The 21,649-nt window shown below is 36.1% G+C and overlaps 1 protein-coding gene across 1 annotated transcript in view; it reads right to left on the bottom strand.

The window, feature by feature from the left end:
- Window positions 1–21,649, bottom strand: part of LOC149537264 (uncharacterized) — a 114,098-nt gene that overhangs the window by 75,391 nt on the left and 17,058 nt on the right. The window lies entirely within an intron of this gene.

The following is a 21,649-nucleotide window of genomic DNA, read 5'->3' as shown; positions in this document are numbered from 1 at the left end:
CTAGTTTTTGTATGTTTCTTTCTGGATTCTATCTTGCGAGTTCATTTCTTGTAATTATCATATAATTCATGAAATATATGGAAATAAATTAGTTTCTTTTGAATTGTTATAGAAATCAGTTAGTTAGTTAGTTCAGTTTGAAAGATTAATTCAGCTATTTTCACATGAAATGAATTGAAAAGTGTAAATGATGTTTACTTCGGTAATATGGTTATGTGATTTACTTTTCCTAACTGTTTTACATTCTTTTAGTTATTCGGTTCTAGTTACGAATTTCAGAATTATCTATTTTTCAGTTTAGAAATTTGATATGTTACAATCAGCCTATATTTCCTACCCCTAGAATATTAAGTGGAAGAATGTTTGGAAAAAATCATGAGGACATTGGGCACTCTCATCAATCTAGATCTAAATACCCTCAATGGAGACAAGCAAATATGCCAGACTTACAATGGCAACAATCAAACATATACCAACATTAATTGAATTAATTTTCAATGGCACCCAATGGAATTAACCTGTTGAAATCAAAGTTGATAAGCGGTTTTGTTCTAACTATCGTGTTAGGGACCACTTAAATATTGCTTGTATTGAAGAAATCTGAGGGGAAAAGAAATCAAAAAATACGAAGCAAAACTATGATGGTCTCTTTCTCTATGACCACATCTATTTTAAGTCATGATGTCAATGTCAACGTTGGCCACAACCAAATTGTTTTGTTTGATCCTGTCTAAGTGGAATTGCTAGCGGCTTCTTCCATGTTGGCGAACATCGAAGATGGATTCCTTATACAAGTGGAGGTTGGCTCTAACCTTTGTAATGAATTCAAATTTGATAAAGGCAAATTGTGCAATTAACATGAGATGCATTGCCCAATCCACTTTACCTTTGCTGGAGCGGGGTGAAATTGGGAAGGAAAGGAAGCAAAGAGGAAGGAAATCTAATAGGCGACTAAGGAAGAAGGAAGCTTCAGCAAAGGGGTTCACAAGAATTAGGGATTTTCTCAATACCAAGGGAGGTGTGCCCTCCCTTGGGAAGCAATGAAGATACTCACTTGGAACGCCACAGGTCTAAAGACCACTCATAAAAAGAAGCCTCGTCAAGAGGCAATTGCAGCTATATACAAGACAATTTATTCTCCACTAGCAAACCAAACTCTTTGCAATTGAAGGTAGTGTGCTTTTGAGAAATATTGTCGGACATGGAAGTGCATCTTTATGGAAGGAAATCTAACAGGTAACTGAGGGAGAAGGAAGCTTCAGCAAAGGGGTTCGTAAGAATTAGGGATTTTCTTAATACCAAGGGAGGTGTGCCCTCCCTTCCGAAGCAATGAAGATATTCACTTGGGACACTAGGAGTCTAAAGGCCCGTCACAATGAAGCCTCGTGGAGAGGCAATTGCAGCTATATAGATAACAGTTTAATCTCCAATAGGAAACCAAACTCTTTGCAGCTGAAGGTAGTGCGCTTTTGAGAAATATTGTCAAGTGAAATTGGGTTATTATGGAAAGTGGATTCAATGTTTGTAGTGTCTATCCACGAAGAATATCATTAGTGGGTGGCCAGAGTAATCGTTTCCTCATGCTAAATACAATTCTTTGTCATCTACATTTATGGACCGATTTATCTGTCATAACAATTAGAGATTTTCTCAATACCAAGGGAGGTGTGCCCTCCCTTAGGAAGCAATGAAGATATTCACAATGCTAGGGGTCTAAAGGCCCGTCACAATGAAGCCTCATGGAGAGGCAATTGCAGCTATATACATGACAGTTTATTCTCCAATAGGAAACCAAACTCTTTGCTGCTGAAGGTAGTGCGCTTTTGAGAAATATTGTCAAGTGGAATTGGGTTATTATGAAAAGTGGATTCAATGTTTGTAGCGTCTATCCACGAAGAACATCATTAGTGGGTGGCCAGAGTAATCGTTTCCTCATGCTACATACAATTCTTTGTCATCTACATTTATGGACCAATTTCTACGAAGGTCAAGCGAACAATTTAGAATTCATTGCTGGACTACATGAACTATATCCAAGACTGTGCCATCCTTGACCTCTTGAAAAAGAGTGACTACCTTAGATTCTTTAATTGGGTCATCAATAATTTCAGACTTCATGGGGTCATCAGGTTCATTATTATGGGTTGTTGTTCTCCATCACAGATGTCTTACCACATACAAAATTTGGTGGATTGGTTTCCTAGGCCTCTCTAGATGTTGCTTGTGCATGGCCGCAAAAGAGACAATTGATCACCTCTTCCTAAATTGCGCTATTGCTTTGGCCCACTAGAATTGGCTTCAATCTGAGCTTCACTGGTTCGGCCCAAGGCAGGATTAAATTAGTGATTTCACTACAAGTTGGCACATAAAGAAGACCATTTGTGATCCTCAATTTGGATTACGGCACCATCTATGGTCATTTGGCACATTTGGAAAGAGAGAGACAAGCGGATCTTTAAGGGTAAGTCAATGGACAAGGATCATCTCATACAAGTAAATCACATTGCCATTATTGAAACTACAAATAATAAGAATAAACTCAAATGTGACTCGAGATTTACAAGTTAGGACAATGATATTCTTCACAAATGGTCGGGTCTTAAATGTTCTTTCAAGCTTTAAGTTAAGTGCAACACTAATAGATCCAATTTCATTGCAAGCTGACCCATCAAGAAGAACAATATGTGGTCATCAATTTGGATTATGGCACCATCTATGATCATTTCGCACATTTGGAAAGAGAAATTGGTAGATCTTTGAGGGTAGTTATCTAATAGAGAGACAATTCATTGTCATCTTAAATGTTCTTTCAAGCTTTAAGTTAAGTGCAACACTAATAGATCCAATTTCATTGCAAGTTGACCCATCAAGAAGAACAATTTGTGGTCCTCACTCTGGATTACGACACCATCTATGGTCATTTGGCACATTTGGAAAGAGAGAGACAAGTAGATCTTTGAGGGTAAGTCAATGGCCAAGGATCATCTCATACACATAATTCGCACCATTATTGAAACTACAAATAATAGGACTAACGTCAAATGTAACTCAAGGTTTACTAGTTGGGACAACAATATTCTTCACAAATGCTCAAGTCTTGAATGTTCTTTCAAGCTTTAAGTGCAATACTAAAAGATGCAAGGTCTATTGATTACACCAAATTATCTCGGTGGGAAGATAAACTTCAATGGAGCTGCTAAGGGATACCCCTTGAAGGGCAAGGTTGTCGCATTATCCGAGATGCATCGGACAATTTTGTTCGGGGGGCTTCCAAAAAGCTTTCTAAATGCACTAAAATGTTGATATTTGATAGCATTAGTCAAATAAACCTACTATATATGTGTCATGTCCTATAAAGGGACATGTCTATTCATGGCCTATTCTCTATATATAAATCTAAGAGGATGTTGCATTTGGAATACGCATACCCTTAACAGGCAGTGCTTAGTACATTTACAGCGATCCATGAAAACTAAAATGGTATCAAAGACTAACTGCAACAAAATTACTTCCAATCTTGTGATTTCACACACGGTGAGTGAATATTAAATTTGGAGGCAAAATCAATCTACATTTATTTGCTGCATATTTTAATTCACATTTGGCATAAATGAGATTCAAGACGGGATCATCCTATGAAGTGTTTTCACACAACTTTCAAAATAGCTTATCTGTAAATATCAACACATGGTGAATGATGGCTTCAATTTTGTGTTGTTGATATATGCAAGTTGGATTCACAACAAAGCTCAATAAACCAAGATGTCACTTGTTGACTCTGGAGTGAGATTGAGGAAATCATATCCATGGTTGCCTCATGACTGTGTCATCAAATGTATAAAGAATGTTGATGATGGATAGGAACATTCTTGGCCTAGTGCGCATGTAGAATATTGTTGCATGTAGAATATTGCTTCTTCTAGAAGCCCCTGTTGCGTTCTATACACCTACAAAGATCATGATGCATGCCAACAATTATGAGCTCTCTCAAGTGTTTCAAAAGGCATCGAGTATCGATTTTTTGGAGCTCGACTACCATCAGAGAGTTGGCAAACAAAAGAGTCTCGCATAGAAGTGTAAGCGGGCTCCACCATGCAAGTGATGAAGGTTCTGAAATCTATAATTGTCCCACTCCCACTCGCCTCACCTATTGCACTCACCGAGTGATCTTCTCCAACAGAGACTTTGTTTCGTACCACATAGTTTTATGAAGGGTTAGCATCATTTGTCAACACACATGAATCGTAAGGCAGAGGATGAAAGGGCGGATTTTTTGAGGGCAAAATGCTTTCAAAGAGCAGAAAGTCTATCAGATATGTATCGCTCAACAAATGCTTATCAAACTCTGTCCGGCAAAAAACTTCTAGCGTAGTTGTAGTCAACGGTAAAACATGTGACCCACTATAATGAGATGTGAACCAAACCAAAGGATGTGAAAGATTGTGACAGGAAATAATAACAGAAGATAATAATTATTTGCATTAGGCTGAATACGTAACCCCATGCAAGAGTATGTTGGTGTATTTAGAACGTGGGCAAAGACCATAGGGAGGTACAGGCATTAGTGACACACCCGATAAAGGTAATAAGTTTTATCGGTAATATTCATTCTATCTTCCTTCCTATGTTTAATATGACATCTAACAATTGAGGTTAAATGAAACATTATATGACACATTGTAATCGAGAATTTATGGTGGTAACACTACTACTGGGGCGCGTTGGGACGAGTTTCCAAGATAAGGAAAAATGGACCTCATTTTCAGGAAGGCAAGGGGACGGCAACAAGTGGAGGAAGGGGCAGGGAGGGGCGTTGTATAATATACATATAGAACATGAAATGCTTGTTAAGAAATGATGTTTCAGTAGAACATACCAAATTAAAATACTTGAACATAGCAAAATTGCAACATGAGCCAGAACCATTGAACATTCAACATAGTCACATATTACATACCCAATAGTAACATTCAAAAATCAAAATTCAAACAGAAATCCAAGTCCCCATTCCAACGGCAACATGGTTGTGAAATGGCGAAGGTGGGGGTACTTGGGTATGCGAGTACTTGGTGCAGGGATGTCTCAAGGATGGGTATGCCGAGGTTTGGGAGGGGGGTGTGAGTCCCCATGTAATACTATTTCAAACACATTAGGTAGTGGTGAGAGCAACACAATAGGTCCACCCAAAGCCATCCCACACTAAGATAAAGGGCAGAACTTTGGCCCTCTTGGCTTGATGACAAGCAACACAGACATCCACCCAAGGTATACTCCCTAGTGGTGTGCTTGTACTTGTTTTCCCTATCCATGCCTCATTTCCTAAGGTTAATAGACATCATTGTAGAGTCAAAGAGGAGATCGAGATTAATAGCAATCATTATAGAGTCAAAGAGGAGATCATAAAATGGAGGTTCCTTGATTGTCCTGTCTAATCCCAAGAGCGGAGCTTTGACCCTCTTGGCCCCCTGTGGCAAGCAATATGGACATCCACTCAGAGCATCCTAACTAGATGGCAATCATTGGGATTCTCCCTTTCCTTTCACCTCTAATAATTAATGGGTGTTTACAATCAGAATTTTGGCATGTGCATTTTATATCTAAGTGTAAACATATATAAAAGATGATTAAACAAAATTGTATAGGCAATATTAATACCTCAAGAGCAATTATTAGATAACTAGATGCTAGTTGTTACCCATGTATGGTCCACATCATATCCAATCGTCACATGTCGAACCGAAACCTTCATTCCATCAATAAGTTTTGAGCATGAACCAAGAATTTTGGAAGTTCATTAGTTCAAAGCTTTCGAGGCCCTTTCTCTTAAGCATTAACTTCCTTGTTGAACTTAAGGTTGAACTTGAACTCTAAACATAATGTGTTCAATGTTCAAGGTTCATTTGTTCACGGGTTAAAAGCGTCGGGTCAGTCTAAGCTTACATTAGTTGTCAACCTATCGGACCTTGCTGCTCATTATTGAAGTTGAACTTCAAATACTTTATGTTCAAGTTCAACAGTTCAATCGGTAGAGTTCTGTCTTGTTATCCTATGAGCATCAATTCCAATATTTTACAACCAATGAACTTGAACATTGAACTATCACCAGTAGTTCAATAGTTCATAGTTCACGACCCTAAAAGTTCACCTTGGCAGAGACACGTGTCCAAGTAAGCGGCAGTACAAAGGATGATTTTTCTTTCCTAAAACCTGTGGGAAAGATACATATTTATTGGTGATTAATAGCAATGATGACAAAGACATGTTGTGTGTGAAATTAAAGGACATTTAATGATGGAAAGTACCTTGTCTTTTCAATTATACTCTCTTCCATCCGCAAGTATTTCTCTCTAGGCCACATCCATTAAAAAGGTTGTTTTCTTTTCATTCCTTTTGCCTTTGTTGTTTAAGGTAAGAATTTTGTTTTGTCTAAAGATACAAGAAGATAGCGTTGGGCCTCGTTACCAGCAAATCTTTTATGCAGCTAACATAGTGAGTCCTCCATTTCTATTATGTTGGTTGTTGTTTCTTTTCATGCAGCTTAAATTCTTGTTTGTGTATTTGCTTTTGGTCATTTCTCTATTTGTGGCTAGTCAACCCCAATTGTTCATCGCTGCATTTCACCTCAAATTGCCTGAGAAAGACAAACAGTCGGCCATAAGTAGTTTCCCATACATTCCTCACCAATGAGGACATTAACAAGTTAGTAGCTAGATTCTCTAATGCAAAGCCTAGGTCAATATCCAAAAAGGTCTCAGAGAGTGGGTTGATGCAAGCCTCTAGTTTTCTATCCCTTGCCTAGAATTTGTTCTAGCATGCCGAGATTGGTATGATGCTACTGACAAGTGTATCTACACCTACAATGGAGAAGTCCCAATACATGTGAGCAATGTTGTTGTAATGGGCGTGTTGAGAATCCCTCTGCAAGAGGTTTATGAGGATTGGACTATCAATTCATCCTATGCCCAATTCACCACCAATACCAATGAGTACAATAATGTAATTGCTAAGGGTTGGATCCTCAAACCAGAAAGAGGTGATTCCTATCTCCCATGCCCTTTAACCAAAAAACAAATGATCCCGAAGATTAAGGATATCATAACCCTATTGAACAAAGTGAAAGGAAACTCACATGCTTTCCACTAGGAAAACTAGATGTACTTTTTCATCCAAACAATTTTAGGGAAAGACAAAAATTTTGTTTGGGTTGATATTATAGCAACGAGGTTACAAGAGGAGCTTTCCCAAGTGTCTGCAACCTCTGGTTTTTGCATGTCATAATATTTGTTTTATATTCTGGATTGTGGAAGAGAATGAAAGGGCATTCCTGATCAAGTGTGAAACTAGAACATGCCTATTTATGAACACTACCCCCTATTGCAGAAGGATAAAAACCCAGAAGGTTTCAAGAGAGTTCAAGATACTTTTCTTGCCAAACTTGTGTTTGTGCTTCAGGTGAAGGAGAATAGGAGGTTATCTGAGGAGGCAACCTAGCTAGTCAACATCTTTGGCAATTTCTTCATCCAGTTTCCAAAATTCACATATTTGAAGATTGGGGGATATGAAGGAAATCCTTTCAGGCTACCCTGACACTACCTAGACCATTATGTGTTGATTAAGTATGCAGACAGTTGACAGAAGTGGAGAAAAATTGTAAAGCCCAAAAAGGCTCTGGCTACACCTTTCCCATGGAAGTTGGACATTACATATGCAAATCTCTCCAAGATGCCCTAAGTCTAAAAGTGGAGATTAAGACTATGAAACTCTCATTCTATGCTTCGCACCCCAATTTCGATAGCTAGGATTTTGCATCGAAATATTTTGAGATGCGTTTGTCTCTCTCACATCCCTCAGATTGAAGATTCTTGGGCAGATTGCCAAGATGACTATGAGGTTAGAAAAAGATTGTGGTCAAGGCTTATCTTGAAGCAAGTCAAAGATTTTAATCTTCAACTCAACATCTTAGGGGCTATTGAGGAGATAAATGAGAAAGTGGCTGATCCAATGTATGTTAAGCAAGTTGAAGCTTACCCTCTACCTACTGTTGACTGGTCGACACCAGAAGAAGATGAATTGAAAACCCAAACCTTGCCTGTAATAACCAAAACCGAATAATGGCTCACGAGCAAGGGACAGCCAGCACCAAGTGTCCTTAGTGTTCAAGAAGCGTCTGCAAGCCCCAGTTCAACTCATCTTATTTGTGATACTAATAAAATTGTCCCCTCTCACACTACAGGTGTTCCAAAGTAGAGAGTTGAACCTGAACTAACTGTTCAAAGTTCAATTCAATTCTCTCCCTCAGTCAAGTGGACTCACTCGTGTAGCAAGAAGAAGTTGAGTCAATAGAGCTCTATTGAGGAATCTCATACAAGGCCAATTGAGATAGACCTAAGGGAAGGATCTACGGTTGAGATTTTGAGTGGTGAAATAGATCAGGGAAGTAAGCAAGCTATAGAAGGGGCAAAGACCTTGAGTTCAATGACGGTTAGTGCATCCCCTGCTTTTCAAACTCCTCCCGAGGATAGTTCTTTTGTTCCTAATTAGTTCGACTTGTCATTAAGTAAGAAGAGAAGTCTAGTTCCTACAAACCTCCCAGTCGAAGATATGGTGAGGAAGTGCCTTGGAAAAGCTCCTAAAGCCAAGATGCAAAAGATCAAAATTGTGTTAGATATTAATAAGTAGACAGGGCATTGGGTACCAGATTTTGTAAAGCTAGCAGATGACAAGAGTTTGATAATGTGCTTCTATAGTATACCATCAAAAAGACCATCCTTGGCCCCGCCTCTAGAGTTGCGGACATGAAGATATGGACTATTGGCAACTCCATGATTTCTCATTGTATCTGGAAAGATCAAAGAGATAAGCAAGAACTTAAGCAGTGCCTGCGTAAAATGGCAAAGTATATACATGAACTTCCAACATCCAAATACAGAAACCCTGCCAAGTGCAATATCTCTAATAGATGTTACTTCCCCCATCAATTAAGGCTTCATTGAACAAGTCAAAAGAGACAAGTCAATCGCACATGCTTACAATGAATGGTTAAATGCAGTGAATGCTCAAGCAATTGGCTATTTCTCTCACTTCACCAACACCAATGCAAGAGCAGAGAAATTAATGATTGCTTTGGAATCTGAGATGTTTGAAAAGGTAAAATGGGATGTATATATCATCGATATTTCTACAGTCCAAGAATATGGGGTGAAAAAGTTCTTAGTTGAAAAACCTGGAGTCAACATTAGTGCAGATTTCTTGTTCATAGCTCAAGCCAATCTCGAATGGAGAAACATTGTAATCAAACAATCCCTAGATGAGTGCGCAGAATTGTAAAAGGAGATGAATTGTTTGAAGGAAATCTTGACTGCTGATATCAAATGCATTGATGTAAAGATTATAAAGAACATCGACCAAGAGGGAAAAACTTCCAAAAAGCTGGAATCGGCTTTCCTTTCAAAAACAAAAGCATCGAAGCAGGCGAAGGAAGTTTATCTTGAAGATCTCACCATAGTTGCCAGGGCTGATTCGATGATGATCTTCTGCATTGACCACCTAGAAGCACAAGATAAAAAGTTGGAGCACTTCCATCGGATTATGATGATGTGGAAGTTGTGCCTAGAACAACTTGGTGTCCCTCAACAGAACAAACTGATCAACTTTCTAGCATTTCACAAAGCTTGGAAAGAAGCCAGTGGTGATTTCTCTATGACCTGGAAACTGGATGTTGATGCCCGCAACATAGCTAGCAATTAGTTAGGGATCTAGGGGCCACCAGCCATAGTTGTTTTATTTTCTTTGGCCAGTATTTCTAAAGACTTTGTTTTATTTGACAGTTGGTAACTCCTTGTGGAGTTAGTTTTCAAAACTGATTCGGAAGCCCTGCGTGACTATTTATTTTGTTTAGTTAGATCTTTGAAGGGTCGACTCTCTGAACAGAATACTTATAGTTATTTTGATACAATTGATAAGCATCCTTTTGGTGAATTATGACAGTAAATTAATGATGAATGGTGATTAATCAAATGGTTATTCCCTTGTCATCTCTCATTTGATGGTATGATTATTTGGATAGATTGCATTTCGTGTGGAATTCAATCTCATTCTAACGATGCATCTTTCATTGATTTGCTGAAGTGACGTGTACATCCATCTTTATTGTTCTGTAAGTTTGATCAGAAATCAGAGAAGCACATTAATGTATGTCGTGTCGCATAGATTGCGAAGTTATTATCTTTTGAATCTGCAGCATTCTTTTATGTTTATGAGAGAATGTTTTAATTACCTTATGTTCTTTCAGGTTAAAAGAGCTATTAATTCAAATTCTTTTGTAATAAAGGTTATCATGATTAATCCTTTTAAAAAGGGAGTTATGCCTTTAAACACAAAGAGTCTTTTTAAAAAGAGGAGATTGTAAGGCTCATTTGTGGTGAATTAGTTTTTCCTGTTATTAAAAGCACACTAACTGACAAGGGGGAAAAACTGTTTGCTAACACTAGTAATAACAGATCTGAAATACCCATGGGTCTGTTGTTTTCCTAGGCCTCATTTAGGTATTATCTTATTGTTTGACTTTTGTAATTGCTTCTGATCCAATGATTGTAATCGGAAGGACATTCTCGATTTTTTAGTATGTTTCTTGTTGATTGTTGTGCCTGATTCTTCCTCGATGATTCCTTAAGATGTATTCTTCAATTATTCCCAAGATTCACAACACAATTAATCCCTTTGAATGCTTGGAACAAACCCCCCTTAGTACTTTATTGGTGGAAGAGTCACCGCCTTACGTAATGATTGACATACCATTTTACATTGTTGCCTTTGAGAATAGCGTACTATTCTCCAAATTGTTTTCCCTTGGATGTTCTCCTCGAAGGAAGGTATTTGAAGGCTGATTTTCTATATGTCAGAGTCTCAGAATGTCCTGATTTTTTAATCTGGAAGACTGCAACTTACACCTTTGTAAACTAAGACTTTATGTTATGTTCTGGTACAGGTCAAAACAAGTTCAACCTATAACTGATACTGTCAAAATCTGAATCAGAAAGATAGATCTGAACAGATCTTCTAATTGGCTTTCTGGATCTGTAGCTGTATCTACACTCTAAAAATTGCAAATATGTATGTGTGGCTATACAGGGTTTGCCTTAGTCAATCCCCTTGTTTTGGTGATTTCCACCTCTACCAAGAGTCGTCAGGAAATGTATAAAGTGCGATGTGCTTGCGAATCTAGATTGCATGTCTAAAATGTAAATGAGCTAAGCAAATGCCTAGATCAAACCCTATATGTTAATAAAATGACACCCTAACATGTAAATGCAAACAATATGTGCTTGAATGCATGTGCATGTGACCATGTAAATATTAAGTACTAAAGTAAAGATCTGAAGAAAAAAAGGAAATAAAACCAAGCCCCAAGAGCAAAAGTGCACCTAGTCATCTTCACAATCTATTTGAAACACCATGAAGTAGAAAATAATACCTTGAATGCTTGATTTCAATTTGTAGATGCTTCATTGGAATGCTAGAATGAGACCTTCAATAGTCAACCCTTACTTCAAGGGATAACATCAAAATAGGGCTTTCACCTTGCAATTGATTGCGTAATCAAACTGGGGGTGTCCACCTTTCCCTTGATTCTCTTATGCCGAAATGAAGCAATTAGGTTGCTTTTATAGTGATCCTGGGGGGTTCAAATTAAACAGCCACTGATTTGCAAATCCTTTTAATTAACTGAAATAGGTCTGGACCCCGAAGCCGGAACAGTCAAAATAGGTTAAAACTATACCAGGTATGGGTTGTTGTTGAACTAGGTTCAACCCATACCAAGTATGGGTCAAATCAGGTCCCCGAAATTTGAGCCACGGGAGATCCAACAGTGTAAGGTTTAGATCTGAAAATAATTCTGATTGATTTGAATTTTGAGGTGAAATGAGGTCTAGAAGGGAAATGAATTTTGTGATTGAGGGAAAATTAGAGGATACGTAGAGTTTAGATCCTACCTCATGTATTGCACAAATTAAAGAGGCAAAATAGAAGAGAATGCATAGAGATTAAATCCTATCTCAATTTTTACATATATTAAAGAGGTAAAGTGATTTAATTTTAATTAGGTGTGTTTTACATATAATTGTAAAGTGTTATGATGCAAATGTATAATGCAAATACACTAAGGAAGGTGCTAAACAACCATTAAATTGTACAGCACACAAGTGCTTACAATTTAAGACGATATACTTTTTTTCTTTTTTCTTTTGACTTTTTTATTTATTTATTTTTGTTTTTTAATTTTATTATTATTCATTATTAAATCTTATTTCAAAAAGGCAGCATTAGATTTCAACTCTAATGTTTCATTCCCAGAAACTGTCCACCACCCAATAGTGTTTTTTTTGTGCATTGGTAGCTCAATGGATCCTAGCTTTTGGTTTGTTAAATGTAGGACCCTAAAGATCAAAAAACTGAGGTCATTTTGCATCCTCAAAACTGTACATCTTACAAAGGACTTTCGTAAAGCACTCCATCACCTCATCATCTTCAAAAGAAAGACTTTGACTAGCTCTAGGTATATAAGACTCGGAATTAAGAGCATAGCAGCCATACAAAGAGGGTTTTCATTGTGTTTTGTCTCTTTGTGACACTCAGCATAGTATGTTTCTCAAATAATTGAATTTAATGATCCTTGTCACAAATCGCTTGCTTCATTTGATCAAAAATGCTATCAAAAGTCGCATATATCTCTTCAAGGCTAGGAGAGTTTGTATCTACATAGATAATTACCCCCACAATAGATGATATGGTAAAGCAAATGTAACTCTAAGCAACATTTATTAATTATGACATTAACACTATAAATGATGTAAATTATGGTTAACAGTGAAAACAAAATGAACATTCAAACATATTAATTAAAATATTTTTAACTAATATTAGACCACCAAGTGGCATTAAGCACTCTTTTCCTCATTTTTCCCACTATTCACAAAACACCTTGAAATGTAGAGCATTCTACTCATCCAACTAGTAAACTGGTAATCAACATCCTTATGTTTCCCAAAGCAATCAATAGCTCTAAAAATGTTGGAGTCAAAGAATGTTGTAACAATAATATTAATGAGTATTCAATATCAAATTTCAATCCACTCATCCATAACAATGCAACAAGCAATCCCCATCCATGTTTATCTCATCTCCTCCATCAATATTTTAACCTCTAAATATTGTTTGTCAAGGGAGATACATAATCTATGTTCTCCAAAGAGAGGGTCCAACCATCACTTCAAACCTCAACATACATTTGAAATGAGAGACCTTGCCAAACGAAATATGATGGCATGTACATACAAAAATTCATCAAGCATACCACTATATTTTTCTCATTTGTAGAGATCGCCTTCCTCTTCCTTCTATCACAGCTTTTTCCGAGTAATATATTGATATAGTAATTGATAGATTACAATTTAGATGAATGTTTCTTATTCTTAGAAGTTCCAATAAATTCTTCATCACTCTCTCCAACCTTGTCAATTCAACTTGCTAATCCAATATTGCATCGCTACAAAAATTGATCCAATTTCCACACTCACACAATTAATGATATGCACCTGTGTTTACCCAATTTTTCAAGAACCAGGGGGGCTGTTTTCCTTGTCCCAAAATTTTGGAGCCATTTTTGGGGATGGCTAAACTATAGAAAAATTTAAAAATATATAGGGAAATTTAAATATTCATATGAAAACTTAAAGAGAATGTTGTGCCCATCTCAAGACAATGCTCTTTAAGGAGCATTTTTTGATATTGTATTGGCCCTTTCACAACAATCAGCAATAGCAATAGCGGCTTCATCATTACTAGTCTAGAAAGTGATTCTTGATGATCTCTAGATTTCCTCTAAATTTGCTCTTTTCCCTATGAGGTTCTTGTCCCCCTTTCTTGGCTATTTGCACCTATTTCTAAACCACTTTTTTTGCCCGTCCCTTGTTATTTTGTAATTTTTATTTTTTGTTATTTTACTTGGCAAGACCATTCCAGGGTTTATTCCTAGAACTTTATATTGTATATTATTGTCTCTTGAGCCCCATTGACCTACTTTTGGTCATCCATTGACATTAATACATTTTCTTTCTTTGCATTTCTATCTTTCCTCACTTTCTAAAACCAGTAATGTGTTGAAGGAGATGAGATAAATATTCCATGTTATAACTTGACAAATGATACAACAACAACAGTTGAAGTCTTGTATAACTATAGTCCCATAGTGATTGTAGCATCATTAAGAGTCAAAAGCTGTAATTCGTGAATTGCCAATGACCTTGCCAATCACAAAGGTTATTTGAGTGTGCAATGACCACCAATACGAGTTGCTGGAATTGTAGTTCTTGTTGTTAAGACTATCCATTTCTTAGTCTATTGTACCTAAGACCAAGAGCAAGTCCTTACTGTATTTAGTAAATATGATGCTCATTATCATAGCATAATGACATTGTTAAAATATTTCTTGGAAATAAAAGCGAATTTGAGGGAGTGACCATCAATAATATGAAAATTATAGTATGAATCCAATATTAAAATTTAAGGTGCTTTGGAGGAGTTTCTTTCTTCCTTACTTATAGGCATGAACATGTAGGGACACACCCATTCATTGTAACTAAGTAGGCATAAGGAAATAGCTGGAAAAAAAATGAGCCCATCAAGGTTAAGCGTGTAACAGGTGCAAAAAAACATATACCAATAAAAAAGGTAATTTAAATCCAATTTTAAAAAGATAAATTAAATAAATTCTATTCAATAAGTAATTATTATTTAAGAAGAAAATCTAATATATAAAATTATTACAAGCTCTTAAGGTTGTGGGGATATCAACCTTGCATGGCCCTTTATAGAACATAGAGAGCAAAAGCTAATGATTTTTTTCTAATATATATAAAATCACTCTCCTTTTAATCTAACCACAAGCTAAGCCTGCTGGGATTTACAACTACGTTGCTGGCTCAGAATCACATTTAATATTTACAATATCACAGAATATATTTAGGGCCAGGTACATGCTGAGCACACCCATACACAGAACATATTAAATTTATATCTAGCTTATATACATTTTATATATATAGAATAACCCGAGAGATATCCTTCTCGGACGACTATTGCACGGAGATAATTTATGAAAATAGGCGCCTCAATAAGGATATATCTCGATTCATTTTATATAAATAAAATATATATAAGCTATAGGACTCGCAAGGAAGAATGAAATATATTATTATTATCATTCTAATCCAAAATATTGTGTCACCACATATATGATCATTAATATGATCAAAACATATGTTTTGATTCAAGTAATTAGAACTAAATTTAGGATTGAAATTAGAGTTTTAGTTTGCATTAACACTAAAATAAGTTTTATCATTAAGTTTATATTACAATTTGAAATAGAGAAAAGGTTGAAGTGGTCATCAATAGTTATATAAAATATATATAGGGAAGTCGAGGATCTATCAAGACTTTAATTTTTATAATATCTAGTCTCTTTGTCAATTGTTATATTAAAGCCATGAGAACTCTTTTTCTCATGTCTATTTATCTCTCACCCTCTCACTATATGTCCACCTCATGTCTCACCCGCATCCCCTTGTATCACTCTCTCACATAAAACATCCTATAATTACCTCTTTCTCTCTCTCTCTCTCTATCTCTACTCTACTCTTCCTCTTCTCATTATCTTCTCCATCTATCTTGGGCCCTAATTATCCTCTTTCTTTATATATTTACCCCATCTAATCCCCACTCCCCCTTCTACTTTTCTTCCATCTCCCTCCCCTTCTAACCATTGCCTCTCTCTCTCCCACACCATGCCCTAATTATTATCTTTATCTCTCTACCTAATATGTGTCCCCATCCCAATTCTCTCTCTCTAAATCATCCCTCCCCTTCCCCCTCTAACCATCACTTCCCTATATTTATCATATATATCTTTACCTCAAGTCGCTCACTCACTCACAACTCTCTCTCCTAAACACATACATCTCTCTCTCTCTCTCTCTCTCTCTCTCTCTCTCTCTCTAATGTGTATGCAATTATAAATTTAATTGTAATTAAATTTATAATTATATACATATTTGCAGCACAAAAACAGTAATTAAGTTCCGCACATATCATGCATATGCTAAATGAACTACCATAAATACTAAAAATAGTATACTAATTCCATATTAAATTGTCATACTCAAATGACATGGTATTTAAATAATACAATCACTAATCCAGGTTATATTTAATGTAGTCCGCATTAAATGCTAGAGCAATATCAAAGTATGAAGTAGGATTATTTAAAGTAATATTATTACTGAAGAAACAAGATCCAACATGGAAGTCTGAAAGGGCTCCTTTCTTCACAGCATGAGACTAATTTGACAGTTCATCTGACAGAGAGTTTTGATGACTATTAATTCAGCATTGCCCTTAATGAAGCATGGCAACAAATTGAATAATATCGCCATAATGCCATCAGATTCAACACCAGCAGACTTCCAGCCTTCACCTACTGTCATGCCACTAGTGTTGTCTAGGTTTCCACGAAACATAACGTATGTAATCATGTCGAGTAGCCAGGAAATGAATCTGCGTTTAAATCTGAAAAAAATCGAAGATATCTTCCACTCTTGACTTTATAGCAAATAAAAGGTATGTGAATATTTTTCTTCCAAAAACAAATCAGAATGACCCTCTAAAATTACTCTGCAAAGCATTCAGATGATCACAGCATATATTCTAAACCTGCAGTCACTGCTTTAAGACATTCTTAACCTACAATCACTGCTTTAAGAGCTCTTATAACATAAAAGTGGATTTCTAGTTGCTTTCAAGTGCACTGAAAAAGGTAAGCTACCTACTCCCAAGCAAGACCAGGCTTGTTTATTTACTAGCTTCCTATGCCTTCACATTTCAGCCGTATCAAAAATCAAATCCAACCAAAAAACGACAAAGCCAAGAACAACAAAGATGTCTGTCAAGATTTTGTTTAGCAGAACAAAACCATGTTGACAACAATGCTTACCGAGGTACAAAGCTACAATCGCAGTCAGTACATGTAAACAAAGCTTGAGCAAGCAAATACATTGCTCAGAAGACTCAGAAAAAGGAGCATTCACAAACCCTTCAAAAACACTTGACATCATCAAAACATTTGATTTGACCATTGGCTGGTCATAAACCTTTTGGAACCTTGTGAATGTGAAAACAACGTGTTTCCTCCTCCATGAAATATTACACTCAACTCAAAAAAATCCGCACACTCTTGTGGGCTTTGGCGTGGCCTCTGACCTACAGTCACAATAAAATTTCAAGAGATCATCAAAGCTCCACTTTTTTCAAATTGGCCAGATTGTTTCCATTCAGAAGTCACAGGACTTGCTTGAACACTCTCACTTTACAAGGTGTGGTGAGAGTACCATGGTGATTGAAGCTTGGAATTGTAATTGCCACCACTGGGTGTACGCAGGCACAATTCCGAACAGATATGGCTGAAAATATCCTGCCCTGTCCAAATCCCTAGGTAGTAAATTGGTTGCAATTGAAATCCCAAAGTGTATTGTAGCTAGAATCATCTAGCTTTTTTGGCAAGGTTGCTAACTTAGCTTAACAAAGAGGGAAGCTTTTATTATTTTGTTTCTTGAAGATCGAGAGTCATGCCCCCAACCGTAACCACCAAATAACAAATAAAATATATATGAACTATTATGGAAGTCCAACGATTTAGTTTAGTTAGCATTTTTCTGCTTTTTTGAATGTCAGTTAGGTAGTTAAGTATCTTTCTATTTCTGATCTCAGTTAAAGATTGTTTTTCTACATCTAGGGTTAAAAGTCACGATTTCTGCACACATGATGGCAGAAGGTTTTACTGTGGTAGGAAGAAGTTGCAATTTTTTTTGGCTTTTCTTGGCGGAAAAAAGCCCAATACCAAGAGCTTTTTCTCCTGGGCTTCAAGTTTTGCACAACATTGTTAAACAATTTGTGCGTTTCCTCTAGATTTTCCGGTAGGGTTTCTGAGTAGGGTTTCTGACAATATTTTCTTGCAACAAAAAAATATATATATTGACAAAAATGCTAATGCTGTTAACTAATTTTTGCAAAAGAAATTAGATTTTTTAGCAGATCACTTGGGAAATGTGCCAGAAGGAAGGACTGACTAATTTTGACATCATAAATCAAAATTTTCACAATTACTACCAGCTGCTTTCTGAAGGTTTGACAGAAAAATCAGCATTAAAGCTTTTTGAGAAGCTGATCTCTGTTTTTGTGTCATTGGAAAAATGGGAGGGATAGCGTCATTGTTCAACATCATGTTGGAAAGCAATCAGCACTTCAACGGTAAGAACTACACTGCCTGGACGCAAAAGACGCTCTCTAGTGTCAAGTATCGGTGTCTAGACCATATTTTCTAGGTAACACTACTCACCCTATTGACCATGACAAGTTTAATGAGCATAATCGGTATGCAGTTATGTTGCTGAAGTTATTAATCACCGCTTTTTGACAAAATTGTTAGTGCTGTTGACTGATTTTGCAAAAGAAATTAGTTCATTTACAGATCAGCTTGGCATTTGTGCCAGAAGGGCTTGACTAATTTTGACCTCAATAATCAGACTTTTCACAAACGGTACCAGCGATTGCTGAAGGTTTGACAGAAAATCAGCATCAAAGCTTTTTGAGAAGCTGATTTTTGTTTTCAGGTCATTGAACAATCGGAGGGATGGCGTCGTTGACCACCATCATGTTGGAAACCAATCAGCACTTCAACGGTAAGAAATATAATACCTAGAAGCGAAGGATACTCTCTATTTTCAAGTACTGGTGTCTAAACCAGATTTTTCTAGGTAACACTAATTGCCCTATAGTGGTAACTGGCAAGCAAAGACTAGGACAAGTTTAATAAGCAAATCATGAAGCAGTTATGGTGCTGAAGTTATTAGTCATCAACAACATGCTTCTGAAAGAGTCATCTGGCAAAAATGCTGCAGAGTTTCGGAAGCATATAAAGAGTCTCCAGGAGACATCTGACAAGGGTAGAGCATTCTTTCTGAAGAATAGAATAGGATCTTTTCAATCATAATGGATGATAAGATGTCTTTGTAGTAGCATCTTATGAAAATCCAGGATATTTGAGATCAATTGAAGGTCACTGGTTGCAAGATGCAAAAAGAGGGTATGGTGGTTATTATGCTGAAAAGCTTACCATGGTCCTATGAACACTTTATTGAAACTCTCAACATTATATCCACTATTATTGACCTGAAGTTTGATGAATTGTGCAATAAGCTACTACAACAAGCCAGGTGGAGACAACAATTTGGTAGCAGCAATGTCACGGCCAGTCTGAGAAAGGTGTTTACTGCCAAAGACAAAGACAAGGCAAGTCCACTCAGCAAAAAAGACTAAACTAATCTGACAAGGATTTCAAGAAGATTGCCACATGCCACGTTTGTGGTAAACTTCTTCATATACAATTGTTTTCTTGAAAACAGTAGGCTGATCAAAAGTCCAACTAAAGAGGGTCTCAAAAGCAGATTCATATCAACAGAACGTTCTGAAGAGGAGTGACTCTTTTATGAATTCATGACCAAACGACCTACAGATTCTATCCAATCTTTTTTAGGGTAGTTAGTCAATAAATTGATCATTATGAAAGGGTACTAGAATAAATTTGTACTATTTACATTCCAATGGTCATTTAAATCTCTTAAGTTGTTTAATTATGTGATGTCTCTGTTTTAAAGTAGGATTTAATAAAAAATAATCATTAAATAATAAGAATTTAATATAAAAAAATATTAATATTGAAAATATACAAATAAATTTAAAAATATGATATTAATGAAAAAATAATAATAACATGAAAATATTGATTTAATAAGTAAACAATATAATTATAAAATAAATACTATTTATTTGATATATTATATATTATCATAATATCACTATTAGATATATATAATATATATAATATATGCTAGTGGACTTCTAGGAATGATTGTGTATCATTTTTTAATATCAACATTTTCGGATCATACTACATGATTCATCATCAGAATGAGGGAGCTCAAGGAGGCAAAAAGTGATACAAAATCATTCCCAAAAGCATACTAGCATTATGATGGATTGTGGAAACCTAATATCTTTATATAATATAAATTTATTTACATACATCTGAAATAGATATTAATTAATACTAGCATAATATAAATTTGAAATGTATTATAACCTACATTAATATGTCCCAAACATTAATAGCAAACTTGAAAGTAAAACATCAATATAATAACATAACAAACAATACAATGGTTTCTCTACAATAGCCTTCACAAGTATTGAGGAGAAGGAATTCTGCTAGTTGCTGGGAGTAATGAGGATGGGAGGAAGAGAGGAGTACACACCCTTTACATCATTGCAGGCCAATATTAAATATCAAGCACTAATAAGCTACATCAGCATCATACACAGACTGTATGGGAACTCAACCAAGCACATTAATATCTGTTTCAAGTAGCATTGGAATTGGTTTCATAATCACTACGCTCTAGAAGCCTTTGAACTACATCAGAAGGGCAATAAAAATAGGACAATCAACTTCTTGAAAGCTTCACTCAATAGTAAGGGGTATAGCATTTTGCAATAGGAGTAACAAGCTCCTGATATGACACAGTGTAGGGATTCCACCTCCATTGAATATTATTTCATCTACAAGCTACATAGCCAAAAACAAAGTAACCAGTGACATAACAAAATGTCGAACTTGTCAGATAATGGAAGGAGGCTATGAAACCAGTCCCATACAATGTGATGGTCAATTTCAGGCATTGATAATCAATACCAGACAAGATGCAATGAAAAGGTGCAATATACTATGGGGATAGACATCAGCAGATCAGGCATCTAATACCTGACAACATGCAATGAAAAGATTCAATATACTGTGGGGATAGACATCAACAGACCAGGCATCGAATCAGGAACAATATTATATGAAGTTAGTCACATATTTATGGGCAAGAAATCTAAGAATTCTGAAACACAAAGGTTTCAGAGATACATCACTGCATACATATACATACACATACATACATACATATACATATATATACACTTGCTATATATATACATATATATACACTTGCTATATATATATATATATGTGTGTGTGTGTGTGTGTGCATGCAGAGATACACAAGTATTCATCTATAAGATTAAGTAATTATCTGATACTTCTACCTAAGCCAGAGTTATATGCATATGCATATCTTTTAATCTGCAGCTATAAATGTATTGACAGGTGTGTGTGTGTGTGCGCGCGCATATATATATATATGGTAAAAGGAGCTGTCTGTTTTCAATGACGAAAAGTTTCAGCAATCAACCATTGGATACCGAGACCAGAGTCGATTCTTTTTGGGAGAGTAAAATCAATGACTCAAAAGTCACATCACAAACCTGTGCCTAAAAAGGACGAAAAAAAAGAATAACTGCAAGATCTTTAAGAATTTACGACAAATTTTTGGAAAGACGCAAAAGACGAAAAGAAGATCATCGCCTGATAATCTTATAGATGAATATTTGATGTGTATGTATCTCTGTGTGTCTGTGTGTGCTTATTGATATA

This window comes from Cupressus sempervirens, chromosome 10 (genome assembly GCF_028749045.1).
Source record: "Cupressus sempervirens isolate cs-2001-9-10 chromosome 10, ASM2874904v1, whole genome shotgun sequence".
Lineage (NCBI taxonomy): Eukaryota > Viridiplantae > Streptophyta > Pinopsida > Cupressales > Cupressaceae > Cupressus > Cupressus sempervirens.
This window is presented reverse-complemented; position numbering and strand designations above follow the sequence as displayed.